The 27,150-nt window shown below is 42.4% G+C and overlaps 1 protein-coding gene and 1 long non-coding RNA gene across 3 annotated transcripts in view; one reads left to right on the top strand and one right to left on the bottom strand.

Moving 5' to 3' along the window:
• LOC132837099 (uncharacterized) overlaps positions 1-27,150 on the top strand; it is a 489,878-nt gene that overhangs the window by 332,930 nt on the left and 129,798 nt on the right. The gene's annotated exons all lie outside the window — the stretch shown is intronic.
• On the bottom strand, positions 4,967-26,406 carry LOC132837243 (uncharacterized). 2 transcript variants are annotated; one of them, XR_009647455.1, is made up of 5 exons: positions 25,990-26,406; positions 25,314-25,368; positions 14,881-14,962; positions 11,540-11,622; positions 4,967-5,488 (listed from the first exon to the last, which is right to left on the bottom strand). It is a non-coding gene; the product is annotated as an uncharacterized LOC132837243 (long non-coding RNA). The 2 variants fall into 2 exon arrangements; XR_009647456.1 differs by lacking the exons at positions 4,967-5,488; positions 11,540-11,622 and adding an exon at positions 13,365-13,743 and having other exon boundaries at positions 25,990-26,402.

The raw sequence follows: 27,150 nt of genomic DNA, 5'->3' as shown, positions 1-27,150 counted from the left end.
CATGGATAATCATTATTTTTGCCTTTTGATTCCACTTCTCATGTTACGTTGCCAGATCAATTGCTGACCCGATTTAACCAACTGAACAGCCTTAGGGCCACCCAATGGCTGTTCTTCATCACCCAATGTTTTATTTAGACCTTGAGAATTTTTTTTAAGAAATATTGCAATATTTCTTGCTCCCCATAACTTCAAATACCAATTCATCAATTCATGCTTGACTAACTTTAAAGCTTGTTCCTAACTTGTAAATATATTTATATATTTACATTCATTTATTCAGTATTTAATATTTAAAATGTAAAATGCATACAGTTCCCAACATTGAAATCCACTATAATTATCCAGTTTTAGTCCCTTAATTTAGATCCAAAATTAGTTTTCTAAAGTATTCCTGACCAATCATTGCTCAACTACAATGCTATAGGTTGTGAAATAATCAGAGCTGCCTTAAAAAAAATTAGTCTATTCAAGTTAAAAAAAAACTTCTAATGCATGAACAATGGCTGAATCCAAGGTCACAAATATTAACCATAGGATTTTGTTTTTACTACAATCTAATGTTGAACTGAAACTTCAACTATCCTCCATAAATCGCTTTTATGTAAGGATAAAAGAGATTAGTCAGAAAATGATAGTAAGGCAGTCATGACCTGTAAAAAGAACAGGAGTTATCATTTTATTTTCATAATCACTATAGAATCCTTAACCTTACATGAAATCATGTTAAGTTTCCATAATAAAAATCAGATTCAAAACAGTCATGGAACTCAAGTTCCAGGGAATAAACTGCAAACATTCAATCACCAACAAACAATTCTGCATTCAAACGAAATCACAAAGGGGTTAAACTTTCTACCAGCTGTACAGTTCTTTTCTCTCTCTCTCACACACCATATCTCACAGATACTTTCTGAGCTTCTCGCAACAACACCTCTGGGTGCTCCTCGCTTTAAAACATCTTTTGAATATTTTTCTAGATGTCTGGCCATGATTTAGTTACAAAGTGTCCCCTCAGTAGCCCTTCAGCCAATAGCCCTTCCGACTTGATGCATAATCGGATTCCTCCTGACTGTAAGGCTGTTTTTCATTGACATATAAATTCAAATATTTACAAACCCAGCCTTCGTCCAACCCGTACTTTGGCCAGAAGACAACGGGACTAAGAATGGATTCCTTAGTCCATACAAAGCAACAATATTTAATCATCTTTTTCCCTTGTACTAGTATTATTTTTCCAATTCCACAACATCCTGCCCAACGGACTTTTTGGAGGTATGTTGTAAGGACCCCGCCTCCATTTCCATTGCCTTTTTCTTCTTTTGATCTCCTGGAGGCTTTATCCTTACCCATGGCACAACCCATATTGAGTTCCTTCGTTAGTCCCTTATTAACTACTAAAACTCAATCCTGGGTACCAAGGCAGTACTTAAAAGTCAATTTTCTTACCCTGGTCTGTGCACAGACTTGCCTGGCCCCTTTTTGCTGTATTTTCTGTTGACCTCCTTTCACTGTCTGATTAAGATGTCTCTCTTGTGGGATTCGTACTAGTCGCCCAAGGGAGCAGACCAAACCGGGACATGAGACCGCTCCTCAATTGGAGCGGTTTTCCCAGTGCCCAGGGCCAACCACTCCCCCCCGGCGATGGAAGAACATCCCGGACAGCCCCCAATTGTGAGAAACAAAGCTCACTCACTTCAATAATTTCAGTCTGAGACAAGATCTGAATCAGTAGTGTCATTTATTTTACCCTTGCAAGAGGGTGCGATGTCCACTGTCTACAAGGCACACACACCCCGAATTCAACGAATCCATGATATTTATGTAATTTGGTTCCTTTTTTTATCCCATTGCTCCTCCCCATTTCCATCTTCCACTTCTCTAAGACCGGCGGCACCCATTACTCCTGTTTATCTCTTGCCTTATCCGGCCTTGTCTGTGACAAAATGCTTATTTATGGCCTCACAAGGCCATTTGACCACATCCTGCTGTGGCCCATTGTTAGGTATTGTCTACTCCCTCCATCTGTGCTTTCCCCAACCATACTGATCCTTATGACCTTCTAATTGGGGTTTGTTCCTGTGTTTCTGTAAAAGTGGGAAACAGATGCTTATAACTACTGCTTGGTGCAAGCAATCTGGTTTAACCTACATCCTCACATTACCCTAGCTCTTAGTTGAAACCTTAGCTCTTAGTTGAAACATTTACACACTGGTGTGAGTTCATTTACCCTGCATAAGTATTTATAATTACAGCAGTAACACTACTTTACCTATATCCCACACTAACTGCCAACTAAACCTGTCGGTTAATCTGAAGAGAATGTCGAATTCGGACTCCCAAGTCCCTTCGTGCTTCTGTTTTCCGAAACCTTTCCCCACAGTTTCCGCCTCTATTCTTCTAATCCCATTGCATACCCTCCCACACTGTAATCCATCTGCCAACCGAACCTTAATAGGATCCTGAACTCGGACTCACCCCCGAGGACCCTGTTTGTGCTTCAGGCCTGGCAGCATCTGTCCAGAGACAGACAGAGAGAAAGCGGAGTCAACGTTTCGAGTCCGGGACAGCCGTCCTTCGGGAGAGTGGCCTTTGGTCTTGATGTGCCGCCGCACAATTTCTTGTTCACTCCCACCTCTCTGTCTGTGTGCGTGTATTTATCATTATTATTGAGTTTGGCGAGTCCCGGAGCCGGCCCTGTTGTTTCTCTCTCCTGAAAGGGTTGTCCCTTTAAAGAGTCTTTCCCCTGAAGCAGCTGCTAACGGTCACTTGGGGCACGAGGCGGCCGTTAACCGCCATCTCGCGCGGGGCCTGAGGGGGCGGGGCCTGAAGCTCAAATGGCGCCGGGGCCACGCGGGAAGGAAAAGCGCCGAGGGAGAGCGGACTGTGTCAACATGTCCCGTTCCCGAGGGTCAGGATGGTGGTTACTGGGGGGTGGAGGGGGAACAGGAGAGATTCCCCCTCCCCCCAAGTGAGGCATCTTGTACAAACCGCAAGGTCTTTCTGTAACTTTGCTTATCCATGGCTTGCTTTAACTCTCTGATTATGTCGATTGATCTTGTACAATCCGCGAGGTCTCTATCTCTCTCTGTTTGACTGTCTATGACTTGCTTTAACTCTGTCGATTAATCTCGATGACGCTGTGATTTTGTGCCTCTTTCTGACTCTGTTTCTTTAAAACTCTATGTCCCTGTGTGTGTCTGTGTCTCTTTCTGTTTCTCCCTGCCTCACTGTGACCTCTCTCTCTCTCTCTCTAACTCTCTCTGACTGTATGGTGAGAGTACTGTTTGTTGCTGGACACAACAATAACTCCTGCCTTAGAAAAGTGCCTAACAGTTTGCTTTAACAGGCGTCCCTGTGTCAGTCCTCGCGCTGACTGCCCACTCTGGAAATAAGGTAGTGGAGGGAGACAGCACCTCGTTAAACTACTCTGAATATATTGAATATATTTTCTGTAAGGATGGTGAGATTTAGTGGGAATACTCCAACTACTGCAGAACAGTACACACAATCATCATCAGCAAAAATCAAGAGGGCAATTAGCACTGTGCTGTTTCTAACCAGCAGGCAGAGTTTCTCCTGAACAGCAAATGTATCGCCGTTTCAGTGAGGTTTTAAAGCATCTCTACACAAATCGACATGATCAGAGCAATGTGATGGCACTGGGGGAGCATGCAGAGGGAGATTTACCAGGATGTTGTCTTGGGGGCTGGAGAGTTTCAGTGATGGAGAGAGGTTGGACAGACTGGGGTTGTTTTCCTTTGAACAGAGCAGATTGAGTGTGGGGACATGATTGAGATGTATAAAATGATGAGGGGTGTAGACAGGAAGAAACCTGTCCCACCCCCTTAAAGGAGGAATCAAGGATTGGGGGAGGGGCATAGATCGAAGGTAAGGGACAGGAGGTTCAGAGGGGGATGTGAGGGAAAACATTTTCACTAAAAGGGGGGAAGGGAATCTGGAACTCCCTGCCTGTAAGGGTGGGAGAGACAGAAATCCTCATCACATCGAAGAACGATTTAAACATGCACTTCCAGTCCAAAGCTAGAGTCAGATTAAGTGGTCCTTGATGTTTCATATGTGTAATGTTCCAGAAATAGGGGCTTCGATAAGGTGAGTAGCCAAGGTCTTTTTTCCCCAGGGCAGGGAGTCCAAAACTAGAGGGCAGTGGTTTAGGGTGAGAGGGGAAAGATTTAAAAGTGACCTGAGGGTTATCTTTTTCACACAGAGGGTGGTGTGTATTTGGAATGAGCTGCAAGAGGAAGTGGTAGAAGTGGGTACAGTAACAACCTTTAAGAGATATTTGGAAAGATACATGGATAGGAAAGGTTTTGACGGATATGGGCCAAACACAAGCAAATGGACTAGTTTCGTTTGGGGACCTGGTCAGCATAGATGTGTTGGGCTGAAAGGCCTATTTCTGTTCTGTGACCTTACGACTGGGAGTATGGTATTAGAAAACAAAGATGTGGTTGTTTTTGACTGGCATGGATGATGATCAAAGTGGGGTGTGGGATGGGGACAGTGATGGCAACCCCCAGGATGTTGACAGTGTGGTGGGGTGGACTGTGATAGTAACCCGCAGGATGTTGACAGTGGGGTGGGGGTGGGGACAGTGACGGTAACCCCCAGGATGTAGTTACTGTGGGGTGTGGGGAACAGTGACAGTAACTCCCAGGATGTTGAATGTGGTTTGGGGGTGGGGACAGTGACAGTAACCCCCAGGCTGTTGAATGTGGGGTGGGGGAGTGGACAGTGACAGTAACCCACAGATGTTGATACTGCAGGGGGTGGGAACAGTGACGGTAACTCCCAAGATTTGACATTACAGGGGTTGGGGACTGCGTTGGTAATACCATTGAACATCAAGAGGGCAATGGTTGGATGATGTACCATTTGACCATCCATAGTTAACACAAATCTTTCGAAGTATAGATTTTACAACAGATGGAGACTTTGCACGATGTGAAATCTCAGTTGTTTTATTTCTCCTTTCTGTCAGTTATTATCCTGTCATAGAAGTTAACATCTGTGAAAAAAATGACAATTTAAACATCCAGTCTTTTATTTCCTCTTTGTTGTTTTGTTACAGTTCCTGTTGCTGGGGTTTTCCTCACCCACAGAGTCAATAAAATGGAGGATCCACTTGGGAATCGTCTTGTTCCAGAGTGTGTGTTTTGTGTCGACGTACAAGACCATACTTTCAAAGATAAGCCTTAAACAATGCCAGCGGGAATTACAACTTTAGCTCAGACAGGAGAGAGCTGCCATTGAGTCCTTCCAGTCCCACCACCAAGGCAGACAGCAGTGCGTCGCGATCAACAGGGGTTGGAACGATATTTAATGTGACCAGGAATTCCATCAACCTCACAGAGCCAGGTAATTTATTCTTCATCTTTTATCTGTGCACATTCTTCACTGAAGTCCAGCTGAAGTCTTGATATGAACACTAAAAAATTGCTTCAGAAACTCAGCAGGTCGGAAGCATCTGTGGGGGTGAGGAGGGAGGGGGAGAGAGAGAGAGAGAGAGAGAGAGAGAGTAATATACTTTCTTAGATAAGGGAGGCCTTCATAGCAATAGGATTCAAGTCTAAGTGAAGGCATGTCTCGTTACAATTGGATAGCGTGAGACCACACCCTGGAGACCTGTGTGCGCAGTTTGGGGTTTCCTTATTTGAGGAAGGATATTGTGCCTATGGAGGGGGTGTAGCGAAGGTTTCCCAGAATGATTCCTGGGATGGCAGGACTAACAGATGGAGAGAGACTGGAATGATTAGGGTGACACTCATGGAGTTTAGAAGAACTAAGGGGGAATCTCCCAGAAACCCATAAACTTGAACAAGGACGAAACGGAATGAACCTGGGGAGGGTGTTCCCAATGACCGGGCGGAGAGTCCAGAACCAGGGGGTCACAGTCAAAAGGAAATGGAGTGGGACTGAGATGGGGAGAAATGTCTTTACCCAGAGAGTGGGGAGCCTGTGGAATTCTCTGTCACAGAAAGCAGTAAGGACCAGAATACTGAATGTTGTTCAGGAAGGAGTTGGATTGAGTTTTTTGGGGTGAAAGGGAGAGTGCGGGGAGACAAGGGACTGTGTTGGGTGATCAGCCATGATCCCTTTGAATGGGTGGAGCAGACTAAATGGGCCAAATGGCCGCCTCCTGATGAGGCGGCACAGTGATTAGCACTGCAGCCTCATAGCGCCAGAGACCCGGGTTCAATTACCGCCGTGTAGAGTTTGCACATTCTCCCCGTGTCTACGTGGGTTTCCTCCGGGTGCTCCGGTTCCCTCCCACAGTCCAAAGATGTGCGGGTCAGGTGAATTGGCCATGGTAAATTGCCAGCAGTGTTAGGCAAGGGGTAAATGTAGGTGTGTGGATGGGTGGCGCTTCGGCGGGTTGGTGTGGACTTGTTGGGTCGAAGGGCCTGTTTCCACACTGTAAGTAATCTAATCTAAACTTCTTCTTGTCTGATCCTGTTTGGTGAATGTGAACAGTGCAGGTACCAATATGTACCTGTGAGAATCTGCTCTAAATATATGAAAGTTAACTGAAACTGACCGATGGAGACTGTTAGTCACACATTTGCATCACAGTAACAGTGTCGTCATCATTTGTTTGTTTGTTTCTTCAACATGAATGAGTGTGTAATTATCAGCCTGTACTTGTCAGTGTCTACTCTTGTCTATTAAAGTGGACGCTAGCAATATTCTGTGTCTGTGCGATACATTCTGTGATAGTTGTTATTAGGGTGTTGAGACCAGATCTTAATCTTTTCCGCATTTTGTGATTTCTGAGTTGACTGCCAGTCTGTGGAGGTGGGTGGGGAGAAAGGAGATAAGGTGATGGCAGAAGGGAAGCTGCTTTATTTTGAGAACCAATCTGAATTATGGTCACACATTTCTTGTTTGGGGAGAGAGTCTGGGATCTGTGATATCACTGAGACATTTAGTTTTAATTTGTACCCAGACATTGTAGGTGTCTTTGTTTGTGAAAGTGAGTTTTATTCTGCATGCCAGTCCAGTTTTGTATGATATTTTTATACCAATATGCAACACAACAGCATGTCATCACCTTTCTCACCAAAATTAGAATCACTGATATGGCACAGCTCAGAAGCAGACCATTCAGCTCATTTTGTCTCTACTGGGATATTCTCTTATGCATCAGTTCTGCAGTAATTGTTGAGAATGTGAACTTCATCCACTCATTGTCAGTGTCTATATGGAAAGGACAATTTGACACCTGACTTTTAATAACTATAGTGCTAGCTTTGAAATGTTTCCCACAATCTCAATCACACTTCATTGGTCAGATCACATTTATGTTCAGTTCTGCGCACTTTATTTCAGGAAGGATCCTCAAGCTGTGGAGAGGGGTCATCGGAGATTTACTAGATCTCATTCACCTGTGTTCAGTTGTGGTTGTTTTTGTCTGAGTGTAGTATATACTCTGTAAATAAACTCTTTTCAATGATGCTTAATTTTATTGCATTTCAGTCTCAATTTATTTTTACGTTGCGTGTATGTGCATGTGTGGTAGACTTTATCAGGTGCTGTATATCCTCAGCTGTGATAAGTGATGTTGAGAGTCAATTCATATCTGGAAATAATTGAGGCCAAATTTTACTATTTTACTTTCAGCATCCAGTGGCTGAGTGAGAGTGAGTTTGCTGTTGAACTGAGATACAGACTGACAGCACATGTTTCCTGTAGTAAATGGGAAACAGCTGAAGTTCTTTAATTGTTAGTGCCTGTAGGAATCATGTGCAAGTGAAAACATAACACATTGCAACAGAAAGGATTCTGTGCTGCTCTTCAGAGTCAAGGTAGGAAACACAATGGACCTTTTGTATCTTGGATAGTGCGGAATCTAACAGAGAGTAATGATATAAAATGTTGGTCTTCAGAATGCCATCAATTTTGTTTCAGTGCATAGTGATGTACTTTTCTGAACACTGCCGAAGTAACAATCAGTGTAAACTGAATTCATTTTCAACTAAATGAAATGGTGGTGAACAATTCAGCTGCATTGGAGCTGACTGACCATAATGTTCCTCGTACAGAAAAGATAATTGGCTAATTCACTTCTATTTTCTGATGTAGACAGAATATTCCCCCGCTCTGTAGTGTGAAGCAGTACTTTTGCATTGCTCTCTAGGTAGAGAGGAGGAAAGAAAAATGACTTTTATTTTTTGTCATGCAGTGCGGAATATGTAAACTGCCAAATTCAATTTATTGAACAAAAGCAGTGTTCAACTCTGCTTGAAGATAAAATGTGCAATTCTACAAATCTACCAATTTTGGCTTTTTCGTCCCTTTTCTCCACTGCTTTGAAAGATGATTATTAGATTCCACTGATACATTGTGAATTTTACAGCCAGATTTCACACTTTTTGTTTGGGATACATCCCAGAGAGGGGGAGGAGGAATGCAGAGCTCTTTGTAGAAAATTGCAACAATTTTGAAAGAAAGACATAATTATCTGAAAAAAAAAGAATTTTTGGTTGGACTGAAACAGACAAAGCAATATGAAGAAATGCAGAATGATGTTTGATAAACATGGGCATGATAAGCTCCTTTGCTGCCATGGTCCACTTATGCAATTGGATGCTGGCTGATCAGGATGAAAATTGTTAGCTGATTGTTTTTGATCGGTACAGACACAAAGTTTTGAAGGGCCTGATTCTGTGCTATAGGCCTCTCTGACAAAGGATCTGTGGGTAGAAATCATTTTGAATGTATCATTTTGTGTTACTTGCAATGTCAATGTAACTGCATGGCTGTTAGACATTGTAATGTGTTTCAGGGTGGTGTATGTTTTTGAAACTCATTGTAAGTCTGTGTGTGTGTGTGTGTGTGTGTGTGTGTGTGTGTGTGTGTGGGCGGGGGGAACGTTGGTTACGTACCTACACATTAATCATTCTATGTAAGGCTTTGACACAGATTATGCATTTGGAATTCATATTATTTGATTGCTGTGTCTATGTATGTGACAAAAGATTAATTGTACTTCTCAGTTACTAGTAGCTGAAATGTATCCTTCAATTCAATCTTGACTCAATATCTACTTGACGTATGGTTGTTCAAAGTAATCGCATCAGCTGTTTGTTCATCTTGATTGGAACATTAAAATTATCGTTACTAAATGCAGACAACATAAAGATTGGTGGACTTGTGGGTAGTATAGAAGTTTATCAAAGAATACAGCAGGATATCGATCACTTGTAGATATGGGTGGAGAAATGACCGATTGGAGTTTAATTCGGTAAGGTGTAAGATGCTGGACTTTGGGAGATCAAATGTTAAGGAAAGGTATACAGTAAATGACTGGACTCTGAACAGCATTGACGTATAAAAGGATCTTGGGTTCAAGTCTATAGCTCCCTGAAAGTGGCCATGCAAGTAGATAGGGTAGTATTGAGAAGGCGGCGTATGGTGTATTGGTTGACGTTACTTGGGCCATACTTGTGACAAAAGTATTGTGACAAAAGATTAATTCTGTCCTTCTCAGTTACTGATTGCTGAAATGTTTCCTTCAATGTACTCACTACCTACCTCACATATGGTTGTTTAAACTAACAGCATAGTCTATTTGTTCACCTCGATTGTGATGTTTAAAGTATCCTTATTAAAGTTCAGAACCTGTGAGGACAACCTCAATTGAGACCTTGGGTTCCTGTCATACCACACACTCCCTCTCAGTCACACACACGCTCATACAGATCCTCTCTCATCCATACGCTTTCCCAAACATACACCTCCCCACACTCCCACCCATGCAGACACCCTCTTACAGGCTTATACTCTATCACATTTATACACACATTCACATGTCTACTCACATTCAATTGCTCTCTCTCTCGCACACACACATGCAAGTCTCTGGGGTGAATGTATATTTGCCGATGCTGCTCTAAAAGAGCACAACCTGCAGGCAGTCAATCCATGTAATGTTTTATATATTCCTACTTTGGCAATAGAACCAGTCTGATTCAAGGTTGGGATACAGACAGACTCTAACCTCACACCTTTATTATACTGTCTGAGTTGAGATGCCACCCTTCTTTAAATAAAGTCTGAAGTTATCTTTGGAATGGGACTTAAAATAAGTTCTGGGATATATATATTAATGAACCCATTCTAAAAAATGAAACACTGAACAGCAATCTAGGTTTCTTTAAAATATCAGTTGCATGACACTATAGTCTTTTTCAATAGATTCTGTGTCTCCTGATCCTGTTTCATAGCTACCTGATGAAGGAGCAGCGCTCTGAAAAATAGTACTTCTAAATGAACCTGCTGGACTATAATCTGGTGTTGTGATTTTTCAATTGTGGTCAGCACAATACAGGGAGGACGTGGAGGATTTAGAGAGGGTGCGGGGAGGTTAGCCAGAATGTTGTCTGAAGGGAATGAGCTATAAAGAGAAGCTAGAAGAACACACAATTTTCTTCTGAGCAGCAGTGACTGAGGGCAGACTTGATAGAAGTCTGTAAAATTTGAAGAGTTGTAGCTCATGTTGACGTTCTTGATCTAGGTTTTCTCGCTGACCTGGATGTTTTGTCACCATACTAGGTAGCATTATCAGTGACCCTCTGGATGAAGCACTGGTGGTATGACCCGCTTTCTATTTACGTGTCCACTCCATTGGACAAACAGGCAGAAAACTAGCCACACAAAGACATGACCCACTCTCACTAGTGTCCTTACATACAGATAAGGAAGGACATCACTTCAACTGGGACAACACATCCATCTGAGGACAAGTCAAACCGAGACATGCACGAGAATTCCAAGGAGCATGGTATTTCATCAGCTGGAACTCCATCAACAAACAGATTGACTAGTATCCCATTTACCACCCCCGAGAAAATGACCACTAAATGACATCACCAACCCAAGGAAACCTAAACCTATAAACAGAAAGTGGGCCATACCACCAGAGCTTCATCCGGAGGCTCACTGATGTTACCTACAAAACGTCTAAAAGCACAACTTCCATCTCTGTGGGCAAACCTACATCCAGAAAGCTATAAAATTATGAGATGCATGTTTAAGGTTGATGTGTGTTAAGGTCTTTTTCCAAGAGTTGAAATGTCTAAAACTAAGAGGCATGCAGATAAGGTGAGACGGGGTAGAGAGCGGCAGATACGATAAAAGGTATTGAAGGGACTTTAAAATAAGCAAATTAACATGCAAGAAATGGAGGAATATGGACCATGGGCAGGCAAAAGGGTTTAAATTTCATTCGGCGTCATGATCGGCACAACATCATGGGCTGAAGGACCAGTTCCTGTGCTGTACCGTTCCATGTTCAGATTTAATGCAATGTATATTTCGGATGAGGATTCATTCAAATTGATTGGAACTGGGTAGCATGCATTGAGAATGTAGATGAAAAATATAAACTTCCATTTCCTTGGTAGTGTTTGATTCCTGATTTGAACATGTCTCTCCGGAAATGGACCTCAATGCGAGTCTGACTCAATTCACTCTGACTGTGGAAAGGATGTTCCCCGCTCTGATAGCGGTAACATACCTGCTGTTTGTTCGAAGCAGCTGGTCACACTTGGCTCTGTACCAAGGGAATATTACATTGTCTTGGTCCTTTTGAGTACTTGCCTGGAGGAAGACAGAAGAGATACCTCCTGTAAATCAACATCAGTTGTGATTGGCAACATCAACGTAACGTTCAGCCCATCTTGTTCATGCCAACGCCAACACACCCAGGTGCCCTTTCTCATCCCATCATCCTGGCACAGCCTGTAATCTTGCAGTTTACAACACTTGAGGTCCAGTTCCAGGGAATTTTTGTTTTAAAAAAAAATGTTAGGTCTCTGCCTGCAGCACCAAATCAGACAGCAACTTCCAGATACCCACCACTGTCTACGTAAAAATAACATTTTTCCCCATATCATTAATCCTACAACCACTGAGCTTGAATCAGTGATCCTTGGTTTTTTAACTCTCTGCCGAAATAAACAGGTTCCTCCTGTCTAATGTCTCCCTCTCACTAGTTAGTTAAAAATGACACAACATCAGATTATAATTCAACAGGTTTATTTGGATGTGCAGACTTTCAGAGTGCTGCTCCTTCATCAGTTTACTTGCATAGGCCAGGAGCAGCAGGTAAAGAGGAAGCAATATTAAGATATACAAGGATCCTCTCAATCTGTGATGCTAAAAGATGAGGATATATGTACCTCTGAAGGGCTATTGTCAGAAAAGGTATGAGTAACTGGAATTCACATTGAGACAAGAAATGCTCAATTGTAAGAAGTGAGGTGAGTGTCTAGTGAAGAGGGGAGAAGTCATAGTAGGAGTACTGGACAAACTTTCAGCTCCGTGAATACAATTTGTCCTTGTTAATGATGTTGCTGATTCACTGGTGGGAGTGCCGATTGGTTGAAAAGTCAATGGAAATTCAGGCAACTGAACTATTGCAGGACACATACTCTGGGATGTTTCCTGACTGTGTGGTAACGAGGTCACAGAGTCACCAGTTGAAACAGGAAAGTTCAAAGAGTACAGATAAGGAAGTTGAAGGGAAATTAGCAGAGACCCTGTTTGATCAGATAGTTGAGACAAACCAGGAACAGAGATGATAAAGCAGACATCTTTAGCTCAGGTAAATTAACTGAGTTACAGCAAAAAGATGAAAATTTAAAGCAATTGTATCAAAAGGCATACACAAAACGAATCCAAATGTGTCCCTAATTGTTATTATCTTAAAAATGATGTCTTAATGAGGAAATGGAGAACATCACATTCAGGCATGTGAGAAATGGGCAGAAGTTTATCAAGTTGTATTGTTAGTGGATTATAGAAAGGACATGATGAGAGTATAGCACATGAGCTACCTGTATAGATTGTCTGTTTGAAATTCACATTATTTAATTGTCATCTCGGTAGGTGACAACTATTCAGTCAAGGATTAATTCTGTCCTTCTCAGTCACACACAAACTCCATGTAAATATGCTTCATCCCGGTTGGAGAATTTGAACTGTAGGCAGAGGCTGAACAGGCTGGAACTGTTTTCCCTGGAGAGTGACCTTATAAAAGTTTATAAAATCATAAGGCACATGGAGAAGTGGTGGAGCCTGGTACAATTATAACATCTAAAAGGCATCTGAATGAGTAAAATAAGAAAGCCTTAAAATTTGTCCTTAAATACTTAGACTAAATGTAATGTTGAATTGCAGAACACAAGAAAATAAACAGGGCAAGCAGGGAGGCATCAGGCCACAAAAGGGGGAACCTAGGATGTGCAGAAGATAAAAAAAAATCTGTTCTCACCAAGTGATAACAGGATGCTCTAAAGCAATTAAGAACATTTGCCTTAACATCAATGAATCTATGTAAAAAAGACAATGATAACATTCACAGTTGTTAACTTATTAATTTAATGACAGTGTTTGATCGTGATCTCGGAAATTTTGTATCATCTCAGAAGCATGTCAAAAGCCTTGTAATAAACAGTCAGGTCCTATCAATTATAATGGATTCTTATTAACCATATGTGTGTGTGCATGTGAGAGAGAGAGAGAGAGATGAATGTTTTGAATTTATTTGCATTTTACAACTTTATGATGATTTTGAGTAGCCATCGCTGATTATGAAATGCAAACTCTCAAATGTAATATTGATGAAGCTTTAACTTGATGTTCCTATAGACTACGACTGCCCCACTGTCAATTGTAACTCGTCAGATCTTCTGTCACCTTTGAATTTGAATCACAACCCTGAAAAGGAAGCAATTTTAATTTGAGACTATTAAACCATTTAAAATTTAACGTTTCAGCCTCAGATACAGAATGATTTTGTGTTTAAGATAAAAAAAACAGGAGTCTGCTGTTATTCTAAACCTAACATTAAAGAGATTCTGACACAATCTGTCAGGAAGCCATTTTATGGTCAACGTTTGCCCTCCTCACTAAGATGCCATTTTGTAAAACAATGATATCTGAAATGCAAGCTGTGCAAGGTTACCTTATGACCTCTTACACTTAGTTTCGACCAATACCTCTTTATGACAGGGACCTACCTCACCCACAGGCACTGACTGGGCTGGATCTATTTTTCCCACCTGATAGATGGGAAAGGGCCTACAGGAGTGATCAGTTAAACACACACAGACCTGTTAATTAATTTTTCTTCCTTAGGAATTGTTGCCTTTCTACTGTCTGTCTAATTAAGAACATGCAGTGTTATTTGTAATGTTTTGTAAAAAGGAAGCCTGTTTGAGACAGAAGAGTGGAGTCGTCTGCGAGGGCTCTTAAAGGAAGAGCTGGTATCCTACTTTTTCTAGCGTTTTAGAACCTCTGTGAGCCTGGCTTATAGGTGTCAATGTTATGTTGGAACAGTGATACTATTGGTAAATAAAAGGGGAAGGCTAAAATTAAACGAAACTGTAAGAGGTTTTTATCTCCAGGACAAAACAAGAGAGGCTTATAGGCCTGAGTCCACTAGGGATTCCCTGGGCTGTCTCAAATCTGTACTTAAACACTTCCTGTTGATATTGCTAATAGAGAGTGAAGTGCTGGCAAATGGGACTAGATTAGGTTAGAATATCTAATCGGCATGGACAAGTTGGACCGAAGGGTCTGTTTCCATGCTATACATCTCTATGACTCGACGACTCTTCAGTAACTCTTGTCCTGTCAGTGAGCAGTTTCCCTCCATCTCTGTACTTAACCCCTCCTTCACGGATGGTTGTTGAAACGATGCAACAATGTGGCCTATTTGTCTACCTTCATTGTAACTTTGAAAATGCTGTTAATAATTGCAGATTTTAATGCTGTTCCTGAATGTCTGTTTTGGATGAGGATTCAGTTTATCTATCTTCAACACTGGTGTGTAAACGTCAATGGGCTACATACCTTCCGTTTGTTAGAGGCAGCTGGTCACTCTTTGCTTTGAACTGAGGAAGTATTACAGTGTCTTAGTCCCTTCAGTGTTTTTCTGGAGGAAGACACAAGGACACCACCTGTAAATCAACATGAGGCTAATCTGGCAATATTGAACTGATCAGTGTCACATTCATTGGGATGTGTGTTTTTTTTCTTTAAAGCCAACAACTTAACCAGAACCACGAATCTGATTCCATTGTTGCTCTGAGCTGCTCCTTGTCTGGGGATTGTGTTTATTTTTCAAGTGATTTGATACCAATTGATTTGGAGATGCTGGTGTTGGACTGGGGTGCACAATGTTAAACGTCACACATCAGGAGCTTCCAAAAAAACCGTTGGGACTATAACCTGGTGTTGTGCGATTTTTAACTTGATACCAATTGAGTAAGATCCAGAAACTGAGCAACAAATGCCCAGCACCATGAATGGGACTACTCAACCACCAGGATGCTTACACAGTTCAATATCCAACTCCCCAACTACCTGTTGGAAATAGGAAAAATGGCGCTATTTCTAATGTTTTTACCATGACCCTAGTGTATGTCCTTGTACAAGAGTGTCACATTCCACACAATCTCAAGAAAGAGCGGAAACAGAATGAAATTAAAACAGGGTTCAGAGGATTGCAAACCACAAGAATGACCCATAGCAGTTTCTTCCCACTTTGTCTCTCTCAGCAGGTCCACACACAGCCAGAGAAAGACCTCCCTCCCCCTCCACTCCAAATTCCGGGGCCAGTTTCTGCTCTGCTCGGCCTCTTACAAACAGCCCCCAGTTCTCCCTGAACTCAACCCAACTCAATCCCGGTCTCAGCTAGCTAACCTTCACTTCCAGGTTTAAATGCTTCTTTTCCTCTTCATGCTTTGGTATTATGCAGCTACTTTTTATGCTGAAAACTACATTGATGATGGTAAGACTCTTTACGAAAACCTTTTTCTTAATATTCAAACTTATTTCAAGAAACTGAGTACTATAAGATAACTTTAGCTGTTGCATCCTCAGCTGTTTTAGGGCATTAATGGGCTGTAACTAGCACCTGGTGTCTGTTCATTAACTGGGACAATGACCCTTTCATTTAACGTGGCTGGAGTTACTCATTTATCGGACCTTCGGTCTGCTTGTCGGAACTGTTTCAAATGACAACAGGCTGGGTCCTTGGAGTGGCTTGTTCATGGGTATCATTCTGCCTTACTGAGTGAGTAGGCCGTAGGCTGTATGATGAAGGCGGCATACAGAATGCTTTCCGGAGCTGTTGAATATAAAAGCAAGGAAGTCTGATTCCAACTTTATAAAACAGATCAAATACTGTGTGCAGTTCTGATTGCCACACAATTAGAAGGATGGGATTGACTGGAGAGGATGCAGTGGGTTGGAAAGTCTCCGTTAAAAGGGGAGACTGTATGAGCTGGGTTTGGTTCCCTTGGAGCTGAGGAGGTTGAGGGAGGATCTGTCTGAGATATACTAAATTGTGAAAGATGCAGACAGAGTAGATTGTGAGAGTCTTTATTCCCTTGGTAGATGTGCTTGAGACCAGATGGCAAAAGTTAAAGTCGTGGGGAAAGCAGTTTAGGGGATATCTGAGAAAAATATTTTGATGTAGATGGAGGGTAAAGTTTGTAATATGCTGCCTGAGTGAGAGTTGGAATAGTCTCTCAGCATTTAAGCAGCATCTGGATATGCCCTTAAGAAACCAGGGCATAGTCAGCTATTGGCCAAGTGCAGATAAATAGGATGAATACAGTTTGGTGTTTGATGGACATCATGGACATGTTGGGCTGAAGGATCTGTTTCTATGCTGTATGACTCTATATTGCTATAACATCCTTGTAAATCTTTTCTGCAGCATCTAAAGTTTAACAACATCCTTCCTGGAGAAGGGTGATGAGGATTGTATGCAATCCCATAAAAGTGGCATCACTAATGTCCTGTACAGCCACCAGATGACATACCAACTCCTACACTCAATGTTCTGACCGACAAAAGAAAGCATGCCAAATGCTTTCTTCACTGCCCTGTCTACCTGTGACTCTACTTTCAAGAAAATATGCAGCTGCACCCCTCAGTCTCTTTGCTCAGTAACACTTGCCAAGGCCCCACCATTAAGTGTATAAGTCCTGCCCTGGTTTGTCTTAATCAAAATCTAACACCTCACACGTATCCAAATGAAACTGTATCTGTCACATCTTGGCCCACATGACAAAGGTCATAATTAGTAAAATTTTTTTCAGTGCTCTTGAAGACTTGAAGAAGGTAGATGTTAATTACCTTGCACTGTATTGTGATGGTGCTCACCATCATTAGGGCACTTGTGGGGGGGGGGGGAGGGGAGGAGAGGAGAGGAAGAGTGCATTCGTCATTGGGTTCTCCATAGTTAAAGGGACATATAGGAAGGTCTGTGGGAATGAGAGAGACTCATGGTTGGTGTTTTGCCCTCCAGGTGCAAGGGTTCAAGATGTCTCAGATCTTGAGGGGGAGGGGTACCTGCCCCAAGTCATGGCCCACATAGACACTAACAACATAAGTAGGAAAAGGGTTGGGGATTTAAGTCAGAAAGTCAGGGAGCTAGGGTGGAAGCTTGGAGCTAGAACAAACAAAGTTGTTATCTCTGGCTTGTTGCCCATGCCATGTGCTAGCGAGGCAAGGACTAGGGAGAGAGAGGAATTGAACAAGTGACGAAGGGGATAGTGTGAAAGGGAGTGTTTCAGATACCTGGATAATAGGTGAGACTTCTACAAACTTGGTGGTCTATACCTGAAGCAAAGTAGTACCATTATCCTTGGGGAAGTTTGCTAATGCTTTTCGGGAGGGATTAAACTAATTCAGTAGGGGGACAGGAACCTAAATTGTGGTCATCGTGTCCAGAGGTTGTGCATAGTCAACTCAGAAATATGGTTTCAATGTTGCAAGTGTGCACTGGCAAGCAGGAAGGTGGTTTGAAGTGTGTCTACTTCAGCATCAGGAGCAAGGTGGGTGAACTTGAAGCTTGGGTTTGTACCTGGGACTTTGAAGTTGTGCCATTTTGGAGACATGGATCGAGCAGGGACAGGAGTAGTTGTTGTAGGTTCTGGAATTTTGATGTTTCAGTAAGAACAGAGAAGATAGTAGAGAGGGGGATGTATGGCATTGTTAGTCACGGACAGTATTATGGTGGCAGAAAGGATGTTTGAGGACTTGTCTAATGAGGTAGTCTGGGCTGAGGTTAGAAACAGGAGAGGAGGGGTCACCCTGTTAGGAGTTTTCTATAGGCCTCTGAATAGTTCCAGAGATGTAGAGGAAAGGCTTGTAAAGATGATTCTGGATGGGAGCGAGTGTAACAAGGTAATTGTTATGGGAGACTTAAATTATAGAATATCCAGTCAAGAATTTGAAAGGTAGAGTACTTCAGATGGATCAATTTTTTGTCCAATGTGTGCAGAAGAGTTTCCTGACACAGTATGTAAACAGGCCAACCGGGGCGAGGCCACAATGATTTTGATACTGGGTAATGAACCCAGCCAGATGTTAGATTTGGAGATAGGTGAGCACTTTGGTGAAAGTGACCACAATTTGGTTATGTTTACTTTAGGGAAGGAAAGGGATAGATATGTACTGCAGGGCAAGATTTATAACTGGGGGAAAAGACAATTATGATCCAATTAGATGAGATTTATGATGAATAGGATGGGAAAGGAAACTGCAGGGGATAGGCACAATTGAAATGTGGAGCTTATTCAAGGAACAGCTGCTACGTGTCCTTGATTAGCGTGTACCTGTCAGACAGGGAGGAAGTGGATGAGTGAGGGAGCTGTGGTTTACTAAGGAAGTTGATTGCTTGTCAAGAGGAAGGCGGCTTACATTACGATGAGACGTGAAGGCACAGTTCGGGCACTTGAGAGTTATAAGCTAGCCAGGAAAGACCTAAAGAGAGAGCTAAGAGGAGCCAGGAGAGGACAAGGGAAATCTTTGGCAGACAGGATTAAGGAAAAACCTAAAGCTTTCTATAGCTATATCACGAACAAAAGAATGACTAGAATTAGATTTGGGTCAATCAAGGACAAGAGTGGGAAGTTGTGCGTGGAGTCCAAGGAGATAAGAGAAGTGCTAAATGAATATATTTGATCGGTATTCACACTGGAAAAAGACAATGTTGTCGACAAGAATACGGAGTTACAGGCTACTAGACTAGATGGGATTTAGGTTCACAAGGCGGAGGTGTTAGCAATTCTGGAAAGTGTGAAAATGGATAACCTCCTGGGCCAGATGGGATTTATCCTAGGATTCTCTGGGAAGCCCGGGAGGAGATTGCAGACCCTTGGGCTTTGATCTTTATGTCGTCATTGTCTACAGGAATAGTGCTGGAAGACCACAAATGTTGTCCGTTTCTTCAAGAAGGGGAATAGAGACCACCCAGGTAATTACAGATCAGTGAGCCTTTCTTCGGTTGTGGGTAAAATGTTGGAAAAGGCTGGAATAGACAGGATTTATAATCATCTCGATAGGAGTAAGTTGATTAGGAATAGCCAATATGGTTTTGTGAAGGGTAGGCCGTGCTTCATAAACCTTATTGAGTTCTTTGAGAAGGTGACCAAACAGATGGATGAGGATAAAGCAGTTGATCAGATGTATATGGATTTCACTAAAGTGTTTGATTAGGTGTTTTCAGTAAAGTTCCCAACTGTAGGCTATTGCACAAAATATGGAGGCATGGGATTGAGGGTGATTTAGCGGTTTGGCTCAGAAATTGGCTAGCTGAAAGAAGACAGAGGATAGTAGTTGATTTGAAATGTTCATCCTGGTGTCTTTTACTAGTGGTGTACCACAAGGATCTGTTTTGGGTGAGGGCATAGAAGGATGGGTTTGCAAATTTGTGGATGATACTAAGGTCAGTGAAGTTGCGGACAGTGCTGAAGGATGTTGCAGGTTACACAGGTACATAGATAAGCTGCAGAGTTGGGCTGAGAGGTGGCAAATGGAGTTTAATGTGGAAAAGTGTGAGATGATCCACTTTGGAAGGAGTACTGCTCTAATGGTAAGGTTCTTGGTAGTGTAGATGAGCAGAGAGATCTCTGTGTACATGTACATGTGATCCTTGAAAGCTGTCACCCAGACTGATGGGGTTGTAAAGAAGGCATATGGTGGTTAGCTTTTATTGGGAGAGGGGTTGAGTTTTGGAACCATGAGGTCATGCTGCAGCTCTACAAAACTCTGGTGTGGCTGCACTTGGAAAAGTGCATCCAGTTCTAGTCCTCGCATCACAGTAAGGGTGTGGAAGCTTTGGAAAGGGTTCATAGGTGATTTACTGGGCTATTGCCTGGTCTGGAGGGAATGTCTTATGTGGAAAGGCTGAGGGACGTCAGGCTTCATTAGAGAGAAGGTTGAGAGGTGACTTATACATTCACACAGCATAAACGTACAGGTGCAGATTGATAACTGAACTCATGTATCCACATAGAGGAAACTTCCAGCAACTGGTTGATAAATACATTTCATACATTCGCTAGTATTTCTCTGATGTGGATATACAAGTTTAGTTATCTATATATATATATTCCTGTCAGTTTCTGCCCTGCGAATGTGCGTGTTTGCTTTACTAATCTGTCCCTAACACTTTCTGCTGTGTGTCGGAGAGTATAGTTATGAACCTGAACCTGTCAGTTTCAATTATGAGAATGCAAGTTTCGATATTAGTCTCTACCTGTCAGTTTCTGCTTTATGAATATTAAATGCAGTCATCAATTTGTACCCATCAGTTTATTCTGTGAGAATGTAGATATTGATCACTATCTGTAAGTTTAAGCTATATCAATATGGGAGAGCAATTCTCAAACAGTATCTGTCAGGTTTTGCTATTTGACATCAGACTGTCATTGTAAATCTGTTTCTACTATGTCAATATGACAGTGTAGATACCAATCTGTCCCTGTCAGTTTCTTCCCTGTCAATATGTGAATACAGTTATTGATCAATACCTTCTGCTCTGTGAATGTGGGTGTATTAATCAAACTGTAGCTGTCTGTTTCAGTGATGTGAATGTGGGAATGCAGTTATCATTCTCTATCTGTCATTTTCTTCTTTGTCAAAGTGAATGTAACTGTCAATCTGTACCTTTCAGACTCTGCTGTGTGAATACATAAATATAGTTATCAATCTGTAGCTGTCAGTTTCTGCTTGGTGAATACGTTTGTGTAATTGCCAATCCTTCCAATTTCAGCTATATGAATGTGTGAGCTGAGTTTTCACCTTTCACTATCAGTTTCTGCTTTGTGAATGTGAGAGTTTAGCTATCAAACTTTCCCTGTCCGGCTCTGTAATATCAGTGTTTTAAGTGTATTTACTCATCTTTTCCTGTCAGTTTGTGTGACTGTAGTTATCAACTGGTACCTCTCGGATTCTGCTATATGAATATATAAGTGTAATTATCCATTTGATTTGATCTGATTTATTATTCTCACATGCATTGTGATACAATGAGAAGTGTGGTTTTGTGTGCATTACAGGCAAATAATATCAGACAAAATGCATCAGGGTATTAGAACAGAATCTCTAATACAGTATTAAAGCTGCAAAGAGAGAGATTAAATTTGAGTGAGATTAGAGGTGCTGGAAAAGCACAGCAGGTCAGACACCATCGAAGAGCAGGAAAATCGACATTTCAGGCAAAAGCCTTTCATCAGGAATGCCCGAAAAGTCAATTTTCCTGCTCCTCGAACGCTGCTTGACCTGCTGTGCTTTTCCAGCACCACTCTAATCTTGACTTTAAGCTCCAGCATCTGCAGTACTCACTTTCGCCTTAAAATTTGAGCAGTACATTCAAAAGTCTGATAACAGCAGAGAAGCTGTTCTTGAGTTTGTTGGGTGGTGTATTCAAACTGCTGGTGGTAGCTAGGAAAATATTAGTTTTTATACAAAGATAGGGTGGGTGCCGAGTAATAGACAGATGGAGATAGAGTCCAAAGAAAGAGATGAACAGTTGGATAACTGTCAGACTAAGAGGGTGGATAGCCGATTAATAAGGTCTGTTAGTGGCTCACAATTGGTGGTGTACAGCAACAGACTGTGTGTTAACAAGGGGTGTGGGGTTTTGGGTAATGACATGGGAGAACTCAAGCCCTACATTTGTAGTACTCAATACTAAGTGCAGAAGGCTGTAGAGTTCCCAAGCTGAAAATGAGGTGCTGTTCAAGCATGTACTGAGCTTCACTAGAGCACTGCAGCAAGCCTGAGATCGAGGTGTTGGCCAAGGTACAGGGTGGTGTGTTGAAATGATGTGCAATTGGAAGCTCAGGGTCTTTTTGTCTGGATAGAATGTAGGCATTCTGCAAAGTGGATACCCATTCTGCATTCAGTTTCTCCAACATGGAGGAGACCACATTGTGTGCATTATCCTTGTCACTGTCAGTTCTGAGGACCGGGCACTAGACCTGAAATGCTGCCAGAACTGTGAATTTTCCACCAATTTTTGTTTTATTGAACTCTCACTGGGAGTTTCTTCTCTGTGAATATGTGAGTGTCATTATCAAAGTGTACACGTCAACTTGGTGGGCAGCACGGTGGTACTGTGGTTAGCACTGCTGCATCACAGTGCCAGAGACCCGGGTTCAGTTCCCACCTCAGGCGACTGACTGTGTGGAGTTTGTACATTCTCCCTGTGTCTGCGTGGGTTTGCTCTGGTTTCCTCCCACAGGCCAAACATGTGCAGATTAGGTGAACTGGCAATGCTAAATTGCTTGTAGTGTTCGGGGCAGGGGTAAATGTAGGGGAATGGGTCTGGGAGGGTTGCGCTTTGGCGGGTCAGTGTGGACTTGTTAGGCCGATGGGCCTGTTCCATACTGTAAGTAATCGAATCTAATCTAAAAAAAACTGTGATTTGAAATTGGGAGCATAATCAATCTATCCCTGTCCGTTTTTGCTTTGTGAATATGAGAGTGTAGTTATCAATCTTTCTCTGAAATTTACTGCCACCTGCATGTGAGTTATTTACCAACCTGTCCCTGTCAGATTCTGCTCTGTGCATCTGAGAGTGCAGTTATTAAACTGTATCTATCAGCTTATTTATAAATATGCAAATTCATTTTTCATACTGTACCTGTCAGGTTTTGCTTTGCAAATCTGTTAAGTCTAGTTATCAACCCGTACCTGTCATAGATGTGTGTGTGCATGATTATTGTTCTCTCCCTTTCAGTTTCTGCAATGTGAATATGTGAGAGCAGATATCAATCTATGTCTGTCAGTTTCAGTTGTGTCCATGTGTGAATTGAAGAATTGATCTATAACATGTCAGTTTCTGCTGTGTCACTGAGAGCGAAGTTCTCAATGAGTTCCAGTCACTTTCAACTCTTATATATCAAAATTGCTCAATTCTCTGGCAACCAATAATATTCTAGAATCTATTGGTGATTGCCAGAAAAATTCCTGAAGAAGGGCTCATGCCCGAAACGTCGATTCTCCTCCTTGGATACTGCGTGATCTGCTGCGCTTTTCCAGCAACACATTTTCAGCTCTGATCTCCAGCATCTGCAGTCCTCACTTTCTCCTGCCAGAAAAATTCATCTGGTTCACTAATGTGCTTGAAGGAAAGAAACTGCCCTCACCTTGTCAGGTCTACATGTGACTGCAGACACACGTCAATGTGGTTGACTCAAGTACTGCATGGGTAGTTAGGGATGGGCAATAAATGCTGGCCTAGCCACTGATGCCCCCATCCCATAACTGAATTTGGGAAAAAAAAATCTCTGTGACTGTGATTCAATCTGTGATAGCAGTTCTTAGGGTGTTGTGATTGGGCCTTAAACTCTTATGTATTTTGTGATTTATGACTCAATGACAGAATTAGTACAGCCATTCAGCGTATTGTGTCTGTTCTGGGACATTCTGTTTTTATCTGTTCTCCATACTAGTTTCCAATAGCTGTTTGGGATTCTGAACTTCATCCACTCACTGCCAGTGTCTCGGTGTAAATGCCAATTTGAGATTAGTTCTGCAGTTATCAGCCTTTGAATACCTACAGTGCCTGTTTTGCTCAGTGTGCAGTGACGAGTCGAATATTTGGATGCCATTCTCTTTGTGTTCAGTTGTTTTTTTTCAGTCAGGGTGTGGATGTTCAATGTTCACTAAACCTGGTGATTGAGGGATTAATGTTGGTTCAATACTTACCTTTGCCAAGAATTTGAATTTTACTGTATTCAATCACAGTTTTAGTGTGAGCACTAGTCTTTGGCAGTTGCTGCTGGGCACTGCAATAATCTAACACTAACATCTTCTTAAGCATTTAATAATTTCGTCAGTCAATTTATGACTGTCCATATCTCGAAGTAGTTGTGGACCTAAATTGCACTTTAACCATTAACTGGCTGAATGTGAGTGAATTTTCTGTTGTGCTGCCAATCTGTATCACTTTGAAGAATGGTACTGGTCTATATCACACTGACATTGTCTGTATGTCTCCTTGTGTTTCCAGTCCTGCATGTCATGATCTGATCCACTTTGAGGTGGGTTTCGATTAGATTAGATTCCCTACAGTGTGGAAACAGGCCCAACAAGTCCACACCGATCCTCCGAAGAGTAACCTACCCAGGCCCATTTCCCTCTGACTAATGCATCTAACACTAGCACGGCCAATTCACCTGACCTGCACATCTTTGGATTGTGGGAGGAAACTGGAGCACCCAGAGGAAACCCATGCAGACACAGAGAGAATGTGCAAACTCCACACACACAGTCGCTCGAGGCTGGAATTGAACCTGGGACCCTGGTGCTGTGAGGCAGCAGTGCTAACCAGTGAGCCACAGTGCCGCCCTTTTTAACGTCTTATCAACCTGTGTTTCATACATTTAAAAAGTGTGGGAGTGTGTATAAAGTGTATTTTCATCAATACCAGGCTGACAGACAGACACATGCACATGTGCAAATGCCTCTCCAGAAGCATCCTCTGTCGATCAGGCTTGACCAAGAGGTTCATTTGGAATTTACATTGTTTGATTATTGTCTTTGCACAGGACAACTATTTATCAAAATAATAAATTTGGCCTTCTCAGTTACTCAATGTCCAACTTTGCTTCTATATCTGCACTCAATATCAACTTCATATATACTTGTTATAACAATGTAACAGCATGACTGATTATAACTTTAAAAATGCCTATTCTACATATGGATTTAATGCAGCTCAAATGTATATTTATTAAAAGCATACAGACTAACCTGCTTCTAATCTTATGAATGATAATCGGCTTTGAATAATGGAATTTACCGTCACTGAGGTGGTATGCATTGAGAACAGGGTGAAATAGTATAGATTTATATATTGTCAGTTGTGTTTAACTCTGATTGAATGTGTACTTCTGGAAATTGAGCTCAAAGTGCGTCCAACTCAATCCACTCAGACAGAGGAAAGGACATTCTCCTCTCTGGCAGTGGTAACATACCTGCTGGGTGTGAGAAGCAGCTGGCCACCCTTGGATTGGTCCATCAACTATTTGTCTGGAGAAAGACAAAAGTGAGAGCTCCTGTACATCACTAGCAGCTGAGTAGCAAGACACCAAATGATCAATGCAATATTCAGGTCATGATTATTATAATTCTTTGTTTTTGAACAAGGTAAGGTGAACAGTGCAGAGCCTGGTTCCAATCGAGCCCTGAGCACCTTCCGGTTTTGTCTAAGATAAAATAAACGAGCCAACATATGCACAGCTCCACAAATGTAATGATTACACAGTTCAATATCCAACTCCCAATACACCACTTGTTGAAAGACGAGTACTGGGCACGATTTCACACACTTTGAGACGATTCCCGGTGCTTGCTCTATTTACCCTTCACAGGGTTATTACATTTGTTTCTACTGTCCTTTACTTCAATGTCTATTCGCTACAAAAAGCGTGAAACAGAAGCCGAACAATGAATTCTTATTGGTGTTTAGGGGATTAAAAACTACACGAATGTCCCACAGCGGTTTCTTCCCGCTCTGTCTCCCTCAGCAGGCCCACACACAGCCCGAGAAAGGCCTCTCTCTTCCCCCTAGCCCGCTCACTCCAAGTTCCGGGACCAGTTCCTGCTCCGCTCGGCCTCTTACAAACAGCCCCCGGTTCTCCCTGAACTCACCCCGAATCAATCCCGGTCTCGGAGCCCCCTCTGTGTCCCAGGCTCCCATCCCGATGTGCTGCTGGAAGGAGCCTGCTGTTCCCTCGCTTCCCTGGGCGCTGATCTCTCCATTGCGGTCTGTTTCAAACAAACCTCTTGCGCTCACTGAGTAAATGCTCCTCAATGGCAGCGCTGGGGGAGGGCCTCACGCATACGCTCCTCTACTCAGGAACAGTCAAGAGTTGGGAAGGGGCATCAATGCGCATGCGCCGCTTGTCCTAGTGATTCCCAGAAGTAAACATCAATTGGTCATTTCCCCAATTCCCTTTTCTCCCAGTTTGACCAAAGACAGAGAAGGTTTCAAAGCTGGGACATTGTCCCTTTATGAAGCTCCAATGGAGTTCATTCCCGGATCATGTTAATAACTCCTCCCTCCGGCTCTCTCACAATCTGAACAGGGAGCGAGGAAGCTGGCGGCCACTCGGCCCATCCCCTGTGCTCCCCTATTCGATAACATCACGTCTGATCGAATGTTAACTGTGGTATTTAATCCTACTGACCCCTCATCCACAAATATTAACTCCTTGCCCAAAGTAACATACAGAGAGATGGATTAAGTGGAACATTCTTACGAAGGCAGAAAATTGCTGATGGAGAGAGTCTTGAATCACAGTGTCAGTGCTTCTTTCTGGGTCTGGAGGCATGTGCAATAGTCAGACCAGGTGTGCAATAACATCTCTGGGACTCGATTTAGTTTGTAGTGGATGACAGATTTTAGTGTTAGGTATGCCGCAGACAGAAAATTGTGATGCATTGTATGTCATAACAAGAGACTCCAGCTGTTTTTATTTATTCACTCCTCGAACGTGGATTTCGCTGGCTGAGTCGACATTTATTCTCCATTCCTTTGAGAAGGCGGTGGTGAGCCACCTTCTGGAACCGCTGTTGTCCATGTGCTGCCCACAATGCCATGACCAAGGAGTTCCAGGGTGTTGATCTAGTGACAGTGAAAGAAAACAGACTTATTTCAAAGTCAGGATCGTGATGGATGGGAGCTTGTCCGATATCAAGGTGATGTTTCCCTACATCAGCTGCCTTAAATGTTTTGGAAGGTCCTCCTTTTACAAATAACAAAACTCGAATCTCTTTGTCAGCAACCTAGACAGACGTCTCTCTGGCTGA

Source organism: Hemiscyllium ocellatum, chromosome 49 (genome assembly GCF_020745735.1).
Source record: "Hemiscyllium ocellatum isolate sHemOce1 chromosome 49, sHemOce1.pat.X.cur, whole genome shotgun sequence".
Classification (NCBI taxonomy): domain Eukaryota; kingdom Metazoa; phylum Chordata; class Chondrichthyes; order Orectolobiformes; family Hemiscylliidae; genus Hemiscyllium; species Hemiscyllium ocellatum.
This window is presented reverse-complemented; position numbering and strand designations above follow the sequence as displayed.